Source organism: Hippopotamus amphibius, chromosome 5, assembly GCF_030028045.1.
Source record: "Hippopotamus amphibius kiboko isolate mHipAmp2 chromosome 5, mHipAmp2.hap2, whole genome shotgun sequence".
Taxonomy (NCBI): Eukaryota; Metazoa; Chordata; class Mammalia; order Artiodactyla; family Hippopotamidae; genus Hippopotamus; species Hippopotamus amphibius.
This window is the reverse complement of record NC_080190.1, coordinates 75,911,014-75,929,515: the sequence shown is the minus strand read 5'-3', so window position 1 is coordinate 75,929,515 and position 18,502 is coordinate 75,911,014. Positions and strand designations below refer to the sequence as shown.

At 36.5% G+C, this 18,502-nt stretch overlaps 1 protein-coding gene across 2 annotated transcripts in view; it reads left to right on the top strand.

The window, feature by feature from the left end:
- The window catches only part of PHYHIPL (phytanoyl-CoA 2-hydroxylase interacting protein like), a 90,325-nt gene that overhangs the window by 59,283 nt on the left and 12,540 nt on the right, over positions 1-18,502 (top strand). The window lies entirely within an intron of this gene.

The following is an 18,502-nucleotide window of genomic DNA, read 5'->3' as shown; positions in this document are numbered from 1 at the left end:
GGAAAAAATAATTGCCTATGAAACAACAGACAAAGGATTAACCTCCAAAATATACAAGCAGCTCATGAAGCTTAATACCAAAAAAGCAAATAACCCAATCCACAAATGGGTGGAAGACCTAAATAGACATTTCTCCAAAGAAGACATACAGATGGCCAACAAACACATGAAAAGATGCTCAACATCACTCATCATGAGAGAAATGCAAGTCAAAGCCACAATGAGGTATCACCTCACAGCCATCAGAATGGCCATCATCACAAAATCTGGAAACCACAAATGTTGGAGAGGGTGTGGAGAAAAGGGAACTCTCCTGCACTGTTGGTGGGAATGTAAGTTGGTACAGCCACTATGGAAAACAATTTGGAGGTTCCTTAAAAAACTACAAATAGAACTACCATATGATCCAGTAATCCCACAACTGGGCATATACCCAAAGAAAACCATAATCCCAAAAGAAATATGTACCATAATGTTTATTGCAGCACTATTTACAATAGCCAGGACATGGAAGCAACCTAAATGCCCATCAACAAATGAATGGATAAAGAAGATGTGTCATATACATACAATGGAATATTACTCAGCTATAAAAAGGGATGAGATGGAGCTATATGTCATGAGGTGGATAGACCTAGAGTCTGTCATACAGAGTGAAGTAAGTCAGAAAGAGAAAGACAAATATTGTATGCTAACTTACATATTCGGAATCTAAAAATGATACTGATGAACTCAGTGACAAGAACAAGGACGCAGATGCAGAGAATGTACTGGAGAACTCGAGGTTTGGGGGGGCGGGGGGTGAAGGGGAAACTGAGACGAAGTGAGAGAGTAGCACAGACATATATATACTACCAACTGTAAAATAGCCAGTGGGAAGTTGTTGTATAACAAAGGGAGTTCAACTCGAGGATGGAAGATGCCTTAGAGGACTGGGACGGGGAGGGTGGGGGGGACTCGAGGGAGGGTGGGGGCGGGAGTCGAGGGAGTGAAGGAATATGGGGATATGTGTATAAAAACAGGTGATTGAACTTGGTGTACCCCCAAAAAAATAAAAAAAATAAAAAAAAAAAAACTTGTATTGCTTTTGGCACACCTCTGAGATCTGCTCATGGGTTATGTGACTTTTCTTAACTGTGTCCTATTTCATATTTCCCTTCCTGTTCAGTCCTGCAATTCATTCTTCACTTTCCCCCTTTGTTCTCTTTTGAGTGCTGCCTCAATATGCAAGCCTATTCTTACCTCTCTTGTATAGTGTAACATAATCCTTACCTTCTATCCTGCCTCAGTCCTGCATCTTATCTTCTTTCTACTTTAATACCTAAGGAACATTTATCTTCGGTTCCTAGTTTCCTTTAATTCTGCAGTTAGTTATCCAGAACTGTAGTTTATCTTAAATCTGAAAAACATATATTCAGGTGAATGGGATGCCAGTCAATAATGCACAGTAAAATAATAATAATATTAAAAAATAATGAGTTCAGTGATACCAAAAACATCAGTTAAATTATTAACTGTTTAGTTTATTTTCCGAAAGATACATACATTAACATTAAGCAATTGACTTATTTAAGGTTTGTAACTTAACTGACTGAATTGGTTAGATATTTTGTATCATAGACTGATGAAGCTTCACAGTATAAACTCACCAGATATCAATAGCACCCTGCTGATGTTGTGTTGATCAAAAATATCTCCAGACATTATCAAATTTCCCATGGGTGGGAGCTGAAGGGTTAAAATTAGTGAAGGTATAGACTAACTTACATTTTTATTAGAAACTCATTCGATTTAATTCCAGACTTAAGAAATTAATGAATTCAGTGAAAAGGTCAGAGAAACAGTACCATGTGAAATTAGACAAGTTCATTATGAATTACCATTAAGGTGTTCAGTTAGATTGTAAGGATGTTAAGGGCTGTAACCACCTTTTAGGCTTCATACAAAAAAGCCTCTAGAGCACCTAAATAATTAATTTAGTTGATCTTACCATTGGCATCTTTGTGCACACTTCCCTGATCACACATACAGCGCATAATATTCAAGCTAGAAACCCAGTAAGAAACTAAACTGGGGGAGACAACACAATGTAATGACGAAAGTCCATAGACTTGGATTTAAAAAAAAAGAAAAAAAAATATGGATTTGCATTTTTTTAAACTACCCAGTCTTCAACTGTAGCACATCATTTGGTTGCCCCCAGCCCTAGTTTATCTGTAAAGAAGGGAAATTGAACTATATATCGAATGGTTTTCAAATATCAGTCCTTAGAACTAGTTCCAATCCATAGAGAAGTTTTCATTAGTCTTCTGTTCAATGAGAAAATGTAGAAAATTGTCAGTTCTTCATAAAGTTAATTTATTCAACTTTAGAAGACTTTTTATTCTGAGATCAGGTATTTTTAACATTTGATGTTAAAATGTAATTTCTTTAATCATAATTGTGATTTTAATAAACTACAGTTTTGTTTTTAATCTTCACAAAATAAAAACAATTCTCTTAGTTTTGTATGAAATTGTGCTAGTCTGTTGAATGAAAAGATTTGAGAACTGTTGACTGAATCTCCAAGGTCAGGCCCAGAAAGAAGAGTATATAATTCTACAAACATATAAATAATAGCTCTACTGTTTACTTTTATCTGATAATATTATAATAAATTGCATAAGGGTAATCTGGTGAATGCTGCCACAAAGAATTCAAGTTAAAAAAACAAAAAGGGTGAGAAGTTACTACTTTTAAAATGAATTAAGGAATCTCAATATGATGGTCATTTTGAGCATAAATATTAAACTAATCTCCTCTACAAGATCTTGGCCAAAATGAATAAAGAAAAATTAAAATAGAGGAAAAATGTATTCAACACTAAAAATTATGGAAAACTTCCATTGTCATTCCACTCGCTGGGGAGTCTCTGTTATATAATTTACACATAAAATCGCCATTGTAGAAAAGAGCATATAATTTTGACTCCTTTTCCTCAGAAAACCATGTGGTATTGCAGGAAAAATAGTGGAGGAGCTCATGGAAGGGACCTGTTCTAGATCCCTCTGATTTGGTGGATAGAGGAATGGACAGGGAGCACAACTCCACTTGAATTTTCCTTTGTTGCTGTGGATCAGTAGTTCTTGAAAGCAGGTGTGCTAGGGGCCACAGAAAGTGTAGTTATTTACCAGTACCGCTTGGTGGGTAATGAGGCACATCCCTAAAGTAGTAAGACACTTTTCTAATGTGAGAATCGGCAATTTAATAAAGGAATCCAAACTTATCTACATATTGTAACTGGAGGAAGAAGTCAGACCACACAGAATACTAGAGGTGACAAAATGGCCCCTGCTCATTAGGCTAACCAAAACCAAGAGAATAATCTAAGATGAAGTTTTCGTCCTCGAATTATCTATGTCTCTGGTTCTTTTCCTCTTCACACAGACTTCAGAATTCCTTAACCAGAACGATAAACATACAATTGCCCTTTCAGATTAAGGTCTAAGCAAAATTTTGATAGCATTCTGTTACAGCAGGTGAGATCTATCCTATGCCAAACCTAAAGATGCATTCTTGTTCAAGGATAAATATACAGAAAAACTAAAATGAGACCTATCTATGGAAAGATTCTGCAGAGAAATGGAGAAAAATTTAGCAATAAGAGGCAGAATAGCATTTCTGAAAAGATTTTCTGTAGTAAAACCATGTAAATTTTATATATTCTGATTTATATATTCTCAGTAAAATTTAAGATTGGATTTAATGCAACAAAAAATTAAAGATTAGATAATAAACTAATATATAAAGAGACCTAATTGTGAACGGGAGTGGAAGGAAAGAAAGCTATAATATGACAAAATTGCTCCTAATTGCCATTTTTAAGGGAAGTAAACCTAACACCTGCAATTATTTTCTTAGAAGGACAGCACAAGGCTTATTTTTAAAACTAACTACCTTCATTACCTTTTTAAAACACTCTTACTTTATTTGAACTGAGTCATTTATGCCCTTGTATGTACTATAACTGAGATTTTAGTTTGGCTTCTATTATAGCACTCTAAGGAAGATAATATGAGAAAGAAAAATTACTCATTGTTTCCAAACTTGTGGGGCCAAGGGACAATGGTGCAAAATTTTTGCTAAAAACATAGAAGTCCTCAATAAATAGAAACATGTTCTGTTGTAATGTATGTCAGAATACATCTGTTTATTAGGTAGGTGACATTTTTAATGTTTATTCAAGGTAAAACTGCATTTTTTGATTAATCAAATTGGGGGATATACTTCATGGGGTAATCTTGATAACCAAGTAACTTTTTTCTCTGATATATCTTTCAAAAAGATAAATATAAAGACAACTCCAGTTGTAAGGAATTTAGCTAAGGACTTTGATATGTAAATAATTTAAATCTTTATGCAAAGCTATTAAAAAGTATTATTATATATGTGTATATATTATATATTCATACATATGTATAATGAGAAAAAAAATTATGTCGCAAGATTTATATTCTGAACATGGCCCTAAAATAAAGAAATAAGGATTATAATGAGTAACGTTTGTTTAGAATGACTTTTCTAATTCTTGAGAGGGAAAAGGAAAAATATGCAAACTTGAAGAATCTTTCTTATAAAATGGATGATTTATGAAATATGTTGACAGTATTCTAGTGATATGTATAAATTCATAATGCTGCAGGTTTTTTTTCTTTATTGGAATATAATTGCTTTACATTGTTCTGCCAGTTTTTGCTGTACAACAAAGTGAATCAGTTGTATTTACACATATATCCCCATATCCCCTCCCTCCCGTGACTCCTTCCCATCCTCCCTATCTCAGCCCTCTAAGTCATCACCCATCATTGAGTTGATCTCCCTGTGTTATGCAGCAACTTCCCACTAGCTGTTTTACAGTTGGTAGTGTATGTATGTCAATGCTACTCTCTCCCTTTGTCCCGGCATCCCTTTCAATCCCCACCCCCCACCCCATGTCCTCAAGTCCGTTCTCTACATCTGCATCTTTATTCTTGCCCTGTCACTGGGTTCGTCTGTACCATTTTTTTAGATTCCATATATATGAGTTAGCATACAGTATTTGTTTTTCTCTTTCTGGCTTACTTTGCTCTGTATGACAGACTCTAGGTCCATCCACCTCACTACAGATAACTCAATTTCATTTCTTTTTATGGCTAAGTAATATTCCATTGTATATATGTGCCACATCTTCTTTATCCATTCATCTGTTGATGGTCATTTAGGTTACTTCCATGTCCTGGCTATTGTAAATAGTGCTGCAGTGAACATTATGGTATGTGTTTCTTTTTGGATTATGGTTTTCTCAGAGTATATGCCCAGCAGTGGGATTACTGGGTCATATGGTAGTTCTACTTGTAGTTTTTTAAGGAACCTCCAAATTGTTTTCCATATTGGCTGTACTAATTTACATTCCCACCAATAGTGCAGGAGGGTTCCCTTTTCTCCACACCCTCTCCAGCATTTATTGTTTCTAGATTTTTCACTGATGGCCATTCTGACTGATGTGAAGTGATACCTCATTGTGGATTTCACTTGCATTTCTCTAATAATTAGTGATGTTGAGCATCTTTTCATGTGTTTGTTAGCCATCTGCATGTCTTCTTTGGAGAAATGTCTAGGTCTTCTGCCCATTTGTGGATTGGATTATTTGCTTTTTTGGTATGAAGCTGCATGAGCTGCTTGTATATTTTGGAGATTAATCCTTTGTCCATTGCTTCTTTGGCAAATGTCTTCTCCCATTCTGAGGGCTGTCTTCTTGTCTTGTTTATGGTTTCTTGTGCTGTGCAAAATCTTTTAAGTTTCATTAGGTCCCATTTGTTTATTCTCAATTTTATTTCCATGATTCTAGGAGGTGGGTCAAAAAGGATGTTGCTTTGATGGATGTCATAGAGTGTTCTGCCTATGTTTTCCTCTAAGAGTTTTACATTTACCTTACATGTAGGTCTTTAATCCATTTGGAGTTTATTTTTGTGTATGGTGTTAGGAAGTGTTCTAATTTCATTCGTTTACATGTAGCTGTCCAGTTTTCCCAGCACCACTTATTGAAGAGGCTGTCTTTTTTGCATTGTATATTCTTGCCTCCTTTGTCAAAGATAAGGTGCCCATACGTGCATGGGTTTATCTCTGGGCTCTCTATTCTGTTCCATTGATCTATATTTCTGTTTTTGTGCCAGTACCATACTGTCTTGATCACTGTAGTCTTGTAGTATAGTTTGAAATCAGGAAGCCTGATTCCACCAACTCCATTTTTCCTTCTCAAGATTGCTTTGGCTATTTGGGGTCTTTTTCATTTCCACACAAATCGTAAGATTTCTTGCTCTAGTTCTGTGAAAAATGCCATTGGTAATTGGATCGGGATTGCACTGAATCTGTAAATTGCTTTGGGTAGTATAGTTATTTTCACAGTGTTGATTCTTCCAATCCAAGAACATGGTGTGTCCCTCCATCTGTTTGTATTGTCTTTGATTTCTTTCATCAATGTCTTAAAGTTTTCTGCATACAGGTCTTTTGCCTCTTTAGGCAGGTTTATTCCTAGATATTTTATTCTTTTTGTTGCCATGGTAAATGGGAGTGTTTCCTTAATTTCTCTTTCTGCTCTTTCGTTTTTAGTGTATAGGAATGCAAGAGGTTCCTGTGCATTAATTTTTTATCCTGCTACTTTACTAAATTCATCGATTAGGGTTTTCTATGTATAATATCATGTCATCTGCATAGAGTGACAATTTTACCTCCTCTTTTCCAATTTGGATTCCTTTTATTTCATTTTCGTCTCTGATTGCTGTGGCTAACACTTCCAAAACTATGTTGAATAATAGTGGTGAGAATGGGCATGCTTGTCTTGTTCCTGTTCTTAGAGGAAATGCTTTCAGTTTTTCACCATTTAGAATGATGTTGGCTGTTGGTTTGTCATATATGACTTTTATTATGTTGAGGTAATTTCCTTCTATGCCCATTTTCTGGAGAGTTTTTATCATAAATGGATGTTGAATTTTGTCAAAAGCTTTTTCTGCATCTATTGAGATGATCATATGCTTTTTATCCTTCAGTTTGTTAATATGATGTATCACATTGATTGATTTGCATATATTGAAGAATCCTTGCATAATGCTGCAGTTTTATATGCATAGATTGCAATATGTGATACTAAAGATAGATGCAAAGTAGGTTTATTATTCTTTTGTACACTTCAAAGGTTTTAGTGAGTCTAGATCCTTTTAAGTTCCTTTAGATACAGAATTTGTGTGCGCACTTCTCATATATCTTCTTAAATACATGGAATTACACTGGATACTCATGGATATTTAAAAATTGCTTTCTTGGTATATATATTTTTAAATTTTATTTATTTATTTTTGGCTGTGTCTGGTCTTAGTTGAGGCACACGGGATCTTTCGTTGTGGCACACGGGCTTCTCTCTAGTTGTGGCATGTGGGTTTTCTCTTCTCTAGTTGTGGTGCGTGGGCTCCAGAGTGCATGGGCTCTGTAGTTTGCAGCATGCAGGCTCTCTAATTGAGGTGCACAGGCTCAGTAGTTGTGGCACACAGGCTTATTTGCCCCACAACATGTGGGATCTTATCCCCGACCAGGAATCGAACCCATGTCCCCTGCATTGGAGTGTGGATTCTTTACCATTGGACCTGCTTTCTTGGTATATTTGAAGGGCACATTTGAACTATCTATGTGTCTGAGGATACGCTTTAGTGAAATTTTATCTTTTGTGCTGTACCTATTGAATTCTATCTAAATCAACCATTAGTTTTTTCTCTTAGAAATAATTTCTCAACTTTGTTGATGTTTCTAGTCTTTTTTACCATTCTAACTCAGTATTTTCTTCATATACTATATGCTGAATTAACTGCAATGAAAATAGTTTTTTCTTAATGCTTTTTCTATTGCCTCCATTTAGAATGCCATGTCCTCAGCTTTTTCACTACTGTCTTCACCTGTTGAAATTCTGCTTCTCCCACAGCATTATAATTATAGTTAATAATACTGTTATATACTTTAGAGTTGCTAAGAAACTAAATCTTAATTGTTTTCACCACAGAAAAGAAATGATAATTATGTAACATGATGGAGGTATTAGCTAATTCTGCAGTGGTAATCATATTGCAATATGTAAACTGTATTAACATATGTACAAATCAACACAGTTGTACACCTGAAACTCAATGTTACATGTCAGTTATATATTGATATCAATAAACTTTTTACTTCTCTTAAAAGGAAGAGTGTCATGTATTTTCAGAAACACTTCTTGATTCCCTTAATGTTGTCTTTCAGTTAGAGTATGTGATAACTTTTAATATTGTATTTTTCACATTCTTCCCCATTTTATATTCTTGAGGCAATAGCTAGTTTATACATCTTTGCACCTCTTCTGTTGCATGTTCTTGATATGTAACTAATTGGTACTTAATAAAAGTTGTAATAAGTAAAAAAAGAAATATGAAGGGATACATAATTAAGTAGCAGAATGATAAGCATCCTCAACCAACTTTACAAATCTGAATAATTTGTCAAAGTCAATGTGAGAAGCCACTTAGTTCAACCACCTGCTAAAAAATATAGCAAAAAAAATCATCCATGGTAAAGATTTCGCTTTAAAATCTTCCTTTGAGGAAGTTTTACTAAAATTAAAAATACAAAAAATTCTTTCCAACAGTGATTCAGCTTAACACAAGATAAAAATTATAAGTGAATGAATCTGATTTCTAAATAGCTGAATCTGAATCTCCCAGCCCAGATATTATATAGAGATTAACAACAACAAAAATATGTAAGTGACCTAAATTCCACACCTTCAGAATAACTTTGAGTTAAAGAATAACTTTAAGTATAACCTTCAGATTATCTCTAAGTTAAAAAAAAAAAATCAGTGCAACTGTTTTGCAAACTCCTATCCAAAGTCCATTCCTAGAGCAAGTGGAAAGAGAAGGGAAGCTCCAGGGAAACTTGAAGAATGAGAAAAGAGGAGAATGGAGGGTCTAAGATGGAATAATTGGAGAATCTTTAGGAAAGATGTGAGACTACTTAGAACTGTTCTTGCAACTTTTCTGTAAATCTGAAATTATATTTTAAAATCCCATCAAAAAATTAAAAGATGAATAAATAGGTGGTAAATAGGAAACAAAACTGGCAAAATGTTAATAATTGTTGTAGCTGGGTAATACGTACATGGGGATTCATTATATTCTTTTCTAAACTTGATGTATGCTTGTTAACTTATGTAATAGAAAGACTGTTAACAAGGAATGAATTTACAGTGATCTTTTCATTGATAATGTAAATTTATTTCCTCATTAAATGCTTTTGCTTTTAAGGCATTTAAGATCTGATCATGTTGAAATAAACTAAAGAAGACCTAAATAAATGGCAAGATATTTCATCTTTATGGATTAGAAGATAATATCATTAAGATGATAATATCACTCAAATTGATCCATATGTTCAACTCAACCTCTATTAGAGTTTCACCTGACTTAGTTTCAGAAATTGACAAGTTGATCCTAAAATTCATGTGCAAAGTCAAGGGACACAGAATAGCCAAAATAATCTTGAAAATGAACAAAATTAGAGGACTCATACTTCTCAATTTCAAAATATACTACAGTGCTACTACAGTAATCAAGACTATGCGGTAATGGAATAGAATTGAGAGTCTAGAAATAAATCATACAGTAACCAATTGGTTTTTGACAAGGGTGCCAAGGCAATTAAATGAGGAAAACATACTCTTTTTAAATAAACAGTATGGGGACAATTGCATATCCACATGAAAAAGAATGAACCTGAACCCTTACTGCATACCATGTATAAAAATTAACTAAGTATGGATCCAAAACATAAATGGTAGTATTAAAACTATAAAGTTCTTAGAAGAAAATTTAGGTGTAAATCTTCGTGATCTTGAATTAGGCAACGGTCTCTTAGATATGACACCAAAAGTACAAGATAGAGAGTAAGAATTGTGGATGAGGATGTGGAGAAATTGGAACCCACATACACTGCTGGTGGGAATGAAAAGTGGTGTAGCCACTTTGAAAAACAGTTTGGCAGTTCCTTAGCAAGTTAAACATAAAGTTACTACATGAACCAAAAGTTTAACTCCTAGGCATACACTCAAGAGAAAACATGTTTACACAAAACCTTGTACATTAATGTTCATAGTAGCACTATATATAATAGCCAAAAAAAGTAGAAACAAATCAAATGTCCATCAGCTGACAACTAAATAAACAAAAGCTGGTATATCCATATAATGAAATATTATTCAGCAATAAAGAAGAAATAGTCTTTATACAACATGGATGAACCCTGAAGAAATTATGCTAAGTGAAAGAAGCCAGTCACAAAGGACCACGTATTATATGATACTGTTTAAGTGAAATACCCAGTAAAGGTAAATCCAGAGACAGGAAATTGATTAGTAGCTGAGGAAAGAGGGGACATGAAGAGGTTGGGATTGAGGAATAAAAACTAAGGTGTGTGGGATTTCTTCTGCTGTTTAAAAAAAATTTTTTTTTCTGTGATTGATTGTGGGGATGGATGCACAACTCTGAATCTACTAAAAGCCATTGAATTGTACACTTTGAATGGCTGTATGGTATGTGAATTATATTTCAATAAATCTGTTTTTTTAATATCTGATCTTTTTTTGCAAGGCAACTTAAGTTCTGTGAGAGAAACATAAAATATATCAGTATAATTTGGCTATGTTTTCAGTTTGTATTTTAATAATTGCTGTTATTAGAAAAGTGATTTTTGGGACTTCCCTGGTGGTGCAGTGGTTAAGAATCTGCCTGCCAGTGCAGGGGACACGGGCTCGATCCCTGGTTTGGGAGATCGCATATGCCACATAGCAGCTAAGCCCGTGTGCCACAACTACTGAGCCTGCACTCTAGAGCCTGCGAGCCACAACTGTTGAACCCATGTGCCACAACTACTGAAGCCCACATGCCTAGAGCCCATGCTCCACAAGAGAAGCCACCGCAATGAGAAGCCTGTGCACCACAATGAAGAGTAGCCCCTGCTTGCCTCAACTAGAGAAAGCCCATGAGCAGCCACAAAGACCCAATGCAGCCAATAAATAAATTACTTTTTTAAAAAGTGATTTTGAAATGTTCTGAAAAAGCAATTTTCATATTTTGGGTGAATGGAAAGTGCCACTTATTTGTTCTGCATCCATTATTACTAGTAAGCAGTATTGCCAGAGTTATTAGAATTATTTGGCATGTAAAGTAGAGAAATGTAACTAGAATTACCTTTAAGATGAAGTCTTACTAGCAAAGGGAAGCTGCATTTGGACATACATTTGATCATATAGATCTAAGATAGTATTGGCTGGTTATTGAATATTAATGTCATGTGGATCACTGTTGTTTCACCGTTTTGGTTTTTTTTAATAAATTTATTTCATTTATTGGCTATGTTGGGTCTTTGTTGCTGCACACAGGCTTTCTCTAGTTGCTGAGAGCGGGGGCTACTCTTCATTGTGGTGCACGGGATCTTCATTGTAGTGACTTCTCTTGTTGCGGAGCATGAGCTCTAGGCGTGTAGGCTTCAATAGTTGTGGCTCACGGACTTAGTTGCTCCGCAGCACGTGGAGTCTTCCTAGAGCAGGGCTCAAACCCATGTCCCCTGCATTGGCAAGTGGATTCTTAACCACTGCACCACCTAGGAAGTCCTGTTTCACCGATTTTAAAGATAGAATCATTGACTTCTGTCACTTATCTCAAAATCTCAGTTAAAAATTGATTCACACAGCATGAGTATGAAGCAAGTTACATGTAAACTGGTAGGAGTTATTAACTTAAATTCTTAACTTGCTCTTCCCAAGTAAGAAAGCTGCAGAAAGTCTAATCTAGTAGGTTTGTTAATAACTGGGATTATGATAAGTAGCTTGAAAATGAGGGTTCTTGATATAGCATATCCTTTATAGGTTTGAGCTTTATATTGTTCTGAATGACAAAATATGATAGGAACAAAAGTTTCCACTTTTCAATAAAGGTAACAAAATTTTAATCAGGTTTTAACAAGTAGAAGAGAAACCATATAAAACAAAATATTATATTCTAGAAAATAATTATTTGTAAGTTTAAGGTTGAATAAGGTTAACAATACTGGAAGTTTAAATGGCAAAATAGAGTATTTTAGATACTGTCAATATATTGAAGCTGTATTTTCATTAAATTGGATCAAATGCAAAATAGCAGGGTTTTTTTCCTTAAAGTTTTTTCACTCTGTTGTTTTGAAATTATGTGGACAGTTGTAATGCATTTGATTTCTTTTTTTAATTTTTATTTTATATTGGAGTATGGTTGATTTACAATGTTATGTTAGTTTCAGATGTAGAGCTAAGTGATTCAGTTATACATATACATATATCAATTGTTTTTCAGATTCTTTGTCCATATAGGTTATTACAGAATATTGAGTAGACTTCCCTGTGCTATACAGTAGGTCCTTGTTGATTATCTATTTTATATATACTATTGTGTAAATGTTAATTGCAGCCTCCTTATTTATCCCTCCCAACAACCTTTCTCCTTTGGTAACCATAAGTTTGTATTCTAAGTCTGTGTATTCTTAACCACTGTGCCTTCAGGGAAGTCCCAACCATACTGTTTTGATGACTGTAGCTTTGTAGTATACTCTGAAGTCAGCGTGCCTGATTCCTGCAGCTCAGTTTTTCTTTCTCAAGACTGCTTTGGCTGTTCAGGGTCTTTTGTGTTTCTCTACAACTTGTAAAAATGTTTGTTCTAGTTTTGTGAAAAATGCCATTGGTAATTTGATAGGGATTGCATTGAATCTGTAGATCACTCTGGGTAGTATAGTCATTTTCATGATATTGATTCTTCCAGTCCAGTAACATGGTATATCTTTCCATCTGTTTGTGTCATCTTCAGTTTCTTTCATCCGTATCTTACAGTTTTCTGAGTACAGGTCTTTTTGCCTCCTTACATAGGTTTATCCCTAGGTATTTTATTCTTTTTGATGTCATGGTAAATGGAATTGTTTTCTTGATTTCTCTTTCTGATTCTTCATTGTTAGTTTTATAGGAATATTAGAAATTTCTGTGTATTAATTTTGTATTCTGCAACTTTACCAAATCCATTGATGAGCTCTAGCAGTTTTCTGGTAGCATCTTTAGGATTTTTTATGTATAGTATCATGCCATCTGCAAATAGTGACAGTTTTACTTCCTCTTTTCCCATTTGGATTCCTTTTATTTCTTTTTCTTCTCTGATTGCCATAGCTAGAACTTCCAAAACTAAGTTGAATAAAAGTGGCAACAGTGCACATCCTTGTCTCATTTCTAATCTTAAAGGAAATGATTTCAGTTTTTCACCATTGACAATGATGTTTGCTCTGGGTTTGTTGTATATGGCCTTTATTATGTTGAGGTAGGTTCCCTCTATGCCCACTTTCTGGAGAGTTTTTATCATAAGTGGGTGTTGAACTTTGTCAAAAGTTTTCTCTGCATCTATTGAGATAATCGTGTGGTTTTTATTCTTCAATTTGTTGATGTGGTGTATCACACTGATTGATTTGTGGATATTGAAAAATACATGCATCCCTGGGATACATCCCACTTGATCATGGTGTGTGATCCTTTTACTGTGTTGTTGGATTAGGTTTGCTAGTATTTCATTGTGGATTTTTGTGTCTGTGTTCATCAATGATATTGGCCTGTAATTTTCTTTTTTGTGGTATCTTTGTCTAGTTTTGGTATCAGGGTGATGGTGACCTCATAGAATGAGCTTGGGAGTGTTCCTTCCTCTGCAATTTTTTGGAACAATTTCAGAAGGTAGGTGTTGACTCTTCTCTAAATGTTTGATAGAATTTGCCTGTGAAGCCATCTGGTCCTGGACTTTCATTTGTTGGAAGATTATTAATCACAGTTTCAGTTTCAGTACTTGTGATTGGTCTGTTCCTATTTTCTATTTCTTCCTGGCTTAGTTTTGGAAGGTTGTATGTTTCTAAAAATGTGTCCATTTGTTCTAGGTTGTCCATTTTATTGGTGTATAGTTGCGTGTAGTAGTCTCTTATCATCCTTTGTATTTCTGTGGTGTCTGTTGTAACTTCTCCTTTTTCTATTCTAATTTTATTGATTTGAGTCCTCTCCCTTTTTTTCTTGATGAGTCTAGCTAAAGGTTTCTCAATTTTGTTTATCTTCTCAAAGAACCAGCTTTTAGTCATTGATCTAAGATTTTTCTTATTTTTTGAAGTAAGATTGTATTGCTATAAACTTCCCTTTTAGTACTGCTTTTGGTGTGTCACATGGGTTGGTATCATTGTGTTTTCATTGTCATTTGTCTCTAGGTATTTTTTTATTTCCTGTTTGATTTCTTCAGTAATCCATTTTGTTGTTTAGTAGCGTATTGTTTAGTCTTCAGGTGTTTGTGTTTTTTACTTTTTTTTTTCTGTAATTGATTTCTACTCTCATAGTGTTGTGGCCAGAAAAGATGCTTGAAATGATTTCAATTTTTTAAACTTATTGAGCCTTGATTTGTGACCCAAGATGTTATCTATCCTGGAGAATATTCTGTGTGCACTTGAGAAGAAAGTGTATTCTGCTGCTTTTGGATGGAATGTCCTAAAATATCAATTAAGTTTATCTGGTCTAATGTGTAATTTAAGGCTTGTGTTTCCTTGTTAATTTTCTGTTTGGGTGATCTGTCCATTGTTGTAAGTGGGGTATTAAAGTCCCCCACTATTATTGTGTTACTGTCGATTTCCTCTTTTATAGCTGTTAGCATTTGCTTTATATATTGAAGTGCTCCTATGTTGGGTGCATGTATATTTACAATTGTATTATCTTCTTGGATTGATCCCTTGATCATTATATAGTGTCCTTCCTTGTCTCTTGTAACATTCTTTATTTTAAAGTCTATTTTGTCTGATACGAGTATTGCTACTCCAGCTTTCTTTGATTTCCATTTGCACGGAATACCTTTTTCCATCCCCTCACCTTCTTTTTTCTTTATTCTGTTCCATGGCAGTAATTTCCTCCACTCTGTCTTCCATCTCACTGACCTGTTCTTCTGCCTCATTTATTCCACTACTGATTCCTTCTAGTGTATTTTTCATTTCAGTTATTGTATTGTTCATCTGTGTTTGTTTGTTCTTTTAAATCTTCTAGGATTCATTAAACATTTCTTGTATCTTCTCAATCTGTGCCTCCATTCTTTTTCTAAGATCTTGAGGATCATCTTTACTCTGAATTCTTTTTGGGGTAGATTGCCTAACTCTGCTTTACTTATTTGTTCTTCTGGGTTTTTTATCTTGTTCCTTCATCTGGAATATATTCCTCTGTCATCTCATTTTGTCTTACTTTCTGTGTTTTAGGTCTTCTTTCCACAGGCTGCAGGATCGTAGTTTCTCATACTTCTGGTGTCTGTACCCTTGTGGGTGAATTTGGTCCAAGGGCTTGTGAAGAAGGTTTCCTGGCTGGAGAGACTGATGTGTGGAACTGGGTCTTGTCCCTCTGGTGGGCAGGGCCATGTGAAGGGGTGTGTTTAGAAGTTGTTATGAGCTCAGTACAACGTTAGGTAGTCTGTCTGCTGATGGGTGGGCTGTGTTCCCCCTCTTCAGGTTGTTTGGCTTGCGGCATCCCAGCACTGGAGCCTACAGGCTGTTGGGTGGGGCCAGGTCTTGCTGCCAAAGTGGCAGTCTCAAGGAGAGCTCATCCCAATCAATATTTTATGGGGCCTCTGCCTCCAGTCCCTTTGCCCCCACAGTGTGCCACAGCCAACCCATGCCTCCCCAGAAGATCCTCCATAACCCGCAGGTAGATCTAGCCCAGGCTCCTGTGGAGTCACGGCTTTATTCTGGGTCCCAGTGTATGTGAAACCTTGTGTGCCCCCTCCTGTTTCCCCCAGTCCTGTGGAACTCCTGCACTCAAACCCCACTGGCCTTGAAAGCCAAATGCTCTGGGGGCTCCACCTTCTGATGCCATACCCTCAGGCTCTGGAGCCTGACTTGGGGCTCAGAACTATCACTCCTGTGGGAGAACCTCTGTGATATAATTGTTTTCCAGTTTGTGGGTCTCCCGTCCAGAGGGTATGGGATTTGATTATATTGCAAAAGCCCCCCTTCTAATGTTTTGTTTTGGCTTCTTCTTTGTCTTCAGATGTAAAAAAAATTTTTTTGGTAGGTTCCAGTCTTTTTTGTTGATGGTCGTTCAGCAGTTAGTTGTGATTTTGGTGTTTCCATAAGAGGAGGTGAGCTCAAGTCCTTCTACTCCACCATCTTGTCCAGAATTGAAGAGCTGCTTTTAATTTGGATGCTTTCTGCATCAGTGTGCTTGCTATGGGGTGTGCAGTTGCAGTGGCCCATGTGCGCTCCCCTGGTACAGCAGGTGCGGTGATCAGCCCCCGCCCACAGGTCTCCCAGTGGCAATGGTGGCCCACATGCCCCCAGGACAGCAGGGCCAGCAATTGGCACCTGCTCCTGGTTCTCCCAGTGGCGGCAGTGGCCCATGCACTCCCGGGACAGCAAGGGCAGCAACTGATGCCTGCTCGCCACTGTGCATGCTCCCCAGACAGCAGGGACAGTGACTGGCTTCTGCTCCGAGGTCTCCTAGCTATAGCAGTGGCCCACACATCCACTTGACAGTGGCAGCAGCAATTGCTGTCTGCTCGCGGGTCCCCTAGTTTTGGCAGTGGCCTGTGTCCACCTCTGGAACCCACAATGACATCGACAGCTCATGCCTGCCCCCAAAGCTCATATAGGTGGTGTCCTGTTGCCTGAGAGCATTCATGCAGGGAAAGAAGCTCCTATGGCAGTCTCACTCCTCTTCTCTTTCACCCCCCAATAATGGCACCTTGCCTCTCTGGTGGACCCAGGTTCTTCCGAGTATGCCCTCAGTTGCCACAATCCAGCCTTTTCAGGCTGTCTCTCCACAGGCAACCCTGGTCCTTTCCCTGGGTCTGACCTCTGAAGCCTGAGCTTCAGCACACAGCCCTGCCCATACCAGTGGATGAACATCTCAGGCTAGGGAGCACAGGGTGGCAATACCAACTATCTGTTGGTCACTCTGTTTTGCCTTCCACTCTCCTTTGAGGCTCCGAAGCTCCCCCTCTGTCCAAGCTGATCTCCCCACCAGTGAGGGGACTTCCCAGGGCGTAGGAACCTTTCCTCCTTCATAGCTCCCTCCCTGGGGTGCAGGTCCTGTCCCGATTCTTTTCTCTCTCTCCCTCTCTCTCTCTTTTTTCTTTTTTCTTTTGTCCTACCCAGTTATGTGGAGGTTTTCTTGCCCTTCTGGAAGGCTGAGGTCTTCTGCTAGCATTCAGTAGATATTCTGTGCAAACTGTTCCACATATAGATGTGTTTTAGATGTGTTTGTGGAAGGAGGTGAGCTCCATGTTCTACTCAGCCATCTTGATTCCCCCTCATAATGCATATGATTTGTACAGAAATCCCTGGTTGTCCAGGAAGTTTTTCATTTAATGTTACTTATATTTTGAAGATAACTGCAGTCAGAATAATAGGTTAAAATGTGAGCTTTTATAAAGAACAGAAATTACTATTTGTATATTTATTGCCTTTCCCTTTCCCATGGCCATTAAAAAGATTCCACTTTGTTTCTTCCCTTCACTTAACTTTTGAAAGGCATTAGCAGGAAACAATTTGGGGATTCTATGAGGCCAGGTAGGGAGGAAAAAAAAGGGTGAGGGAGTAATTTTTCTGGGAGTTTTATGGAGTGGGAATCTGGGGAAACTAGGGTACAAAGGAGTACATGAGAGAAGAAAGAAGGACTTTTTAAAGTATTGTTCAAAAAATGACAATAAAGAACTTTAGTTATTTTGAAATTAGTCTTTGATTGTCATTGGGTTCCTCTGGTCACAGCCCAGCTTGGGATGATACAACATAGGTGAATGATTTAATAAAGACTGGGAATTATCAAAAGTTTTATATCAATAATTGAGATGGGAGTGTGGGGGCAGAGAGCACAAGCTAATCTGAAAGTGGAAGATGTTTCTACAAGGTGACATTCATTGTTGCTCCTTTCAGTTTTGGTTGATCAAGATCTGGTTTATTCTGTTAAGGAACAAGTTATGTAGCTGATTTATGACCTGTGATGTTTATCATATGAAAAACAATTACATTTTTTTTCTTTTCTGGGGCATTGAATTTTATGTTTACTTGGGGGAAGGGAACATAGGAAGGAGATCTGGAGTAAAATTTCACTCAGTATGTCTTTCCTACATATGAAACAAATTTGGCAAGTCTATATTTTCTCTTTTTGTCCTATTATCAATCATATTCTGCTCTATAATATTAGCCAAAGTAATAACATTTTCTCTAATTGGAAATGTAGGACATAGTCTATAAAGTAACCAGATGTGAGATAAGTTCTTCAAGATTTTAATATGAATCAACATGGCAGTTATTTATTCTCTTTTAACAATATCTATTGTTTTAGCTTTCAAAATTAAATTTATGAAGATACAACAGGTAAAAAGAGTCCTAGAGTAAT